This window comes from Ovis aries, chromosome 20, assembly GCF_016772045.2.
Source record: "Ovis aries strain OAR_USU_Benz2616 breed Rambouillet chromosome 20, ARS-UI_Ramb_v3.0, whole genome shotgun sequence".
NCBI lineage: Eukaryota > Metazoa > Chordata > Mammalia > Artiodactyla > Bovidae > Ovis > Ovis aries.
In genome coordinates, this window is record NC_056073.1 from 21113650 (window position 1) to 21115866 (window position 2217).

Below are 2217 nucleotides of genomic sequence, written 5' to 3' on the forward strand. Positions count from 1 at the left end.
AAATTTCTGACATAGACATCAGAAGGGGGACGGAGGATTCTCCCCTTGCTAGTGTTAGCAAGGGAGTTAGACAGTTTTTTTTTTTTAATTGGTTATTACAATAAATCAAAAGAATGTCTCAAGGTTGTAAGGATCTTACTAGACCCACTCCCACAATATGCATTTTAAGATAACAGGATTAGTCAGAAGGTTTTCAGGAAGGAGAAATGTGTCCTCAAGCAGGATACATTTATTGTTATATAATCCTTACTAAGGAATGTAGAAAAAAATGGTCCTTTAGTCCTCCTTGAGAATTCCAGACCTGTATCTCCTCCTTGACAGCCCCAGACCCTTTTGTCCTCCTCTGGGACCCTGGATTTCTCATCAATCTGCCTAGGAATTGACTCTCTCATTCCCTCCTTTTCTTTTAGGAGAATTATATTGCAAAGGGAAAGGGGTGTCATTTTCATTCCATAACTACTTCCTGCTGTTGAGGGGCTTTGTCCCTAGATTGTTGAGGCAACATATTCTCCTAACCCTCCTGTGGAAGGTCTCTGATACAGGGGCCTCATGTAATAGTTGGAGGAGGCTATGGTACTGGTAGGAGCCTGGACAAATATTTGTAATGTAAAAGGTTTCAGACCATTAGAAACAATTCCAATTACACAGTTACAGATGTAGGGAGCAAAGAGTAAAAACAGAATAATTAGAATTATTACAATTAAGACGGTTTTTACCATGGGGAGGTAGTTAACATTTTTCAAAGTGAGGTGACTGAGGCTTTAGGAGCATCCATAGCCTGAATGATTGTATTCATGTGTTTGGTAAAGTGAGTAACATTAGTACTCTTACCTGGTATATATGTAAAACATCGGGTATGAATAATGGCACAAGTTCTTCCTTGTGCAGCCATTAGAATATCTAAGGCCAATCTGTTTTGTAAAACCACCTTTCTAATTTGTATTTGTTCAGAATTAAGGGCTGAAATCGCTTTTTGAGAATCTTGTACAGCCTGTTGAGCAAAGTTAGTCAGAACATCAACTTGCAGCATAACATCTGCAGTTCCCAGATAGGGAATGAATATTGCAGCTGGATAATCATACCAGTGAAATACAAACCTTGCCCAGTGAGTTTAAGGTGTGGCAGTTTGGTAGGCTTCTCTGGAAGCTCTGAAAATATGAAGTCATGAGTAAAAGTTAGACTTAGGGGGCATCTCCCTATTCAGCCAGGAGGAAGCCACGCCCATAGGTAAGAACCACATATCCAGAACAGCCAATTTGGAGCAAGCCAGTGTGACTGAAGGATCTAGTCTCAATCAGTTCCTGGCCAGGAAAACGGAGGACCTAAACTGGGATTGCAAAACACAAGAATGATCGTATTGTATACTTCTTGAGGCAAAACCCCCAGTTGTTTCCAATCATTATAATCAAGTTGTTGACTAACTTCTGGGGATGGCTCTATTTGTTCCCCACATATGGAAGCATTAGATAGTAGGCATCCCTTTTTAGGAGTTAGCCATATGACCTCATCCCATATTTGATAAACATCAGTTAGAAAACCACCAGATCTAGACCCATTTACTTCCTTATGTGCAGCAAAATAGTCATTAAACCAAGTTAAAATCAAAATTAAAAGTCACATTATGTCCATAGTTAAGGTACAATGTATCATACCAGTCCCTCTTAGGATTGGTAAATGTCATCACAGAGTTGAAGAAAGTCTCTTCCTTGAAGTGGAGAAACCCACCATGGGAAGACTTCAGTTGATGAGTGGGGAGAGTGCTCTGCAGACCCAACAATTGTGTCGATTGTGGACTGTGGCATAGGAATGAGTGCAGGACAGGAAGGCATTGTCCTGAGGGTCAAATGGCAGACTCAGTACTTTTGGAGTCAGCAGAAGCAAGCCCACGTATATTCTCAGGCCCATCTCAGTTTCTGGCTCAGACACTGGCTTGTTTGACTCAAAGGCTGGGTCAGGAGTTAACCTTCAGGTAATGTCTGTTGAGAAGGCTGAAAGCTGAGTCATAGTTAATTTTAAGGCTTCAGGATCTATGACAATATCTGTGCTCAAAAACAGTCTGTCATAGAGACAGTTCTTTCTTCTTAGAGGCAGTTTGAGTCTTCATTAAAGCTATGGGGAGAACTTTAAACCAACTCTCTCGTGTTACCTGAGTTAGCTTATGCAGTTGCCTCCTAATAATGTCATTAGCCTTTTCAACTTTTTCTGAAGATTGGGGTC

General features: G+C 40.8%; 1 pseudogene; it reads right to left on the reverse strand.

The window, feature by feature from the left end:
- Positions 1–485: 485 nt before the first annotated feature.
- Positions 486–1905, reverse strand: LOC105603734 (endogenous retrovirus group PABLB member 1 Env polyprotein-like; annotated as a pseudogene).
- Between the last annotated feature and the right edge of the window lie 312 nt (positions 1906–2217).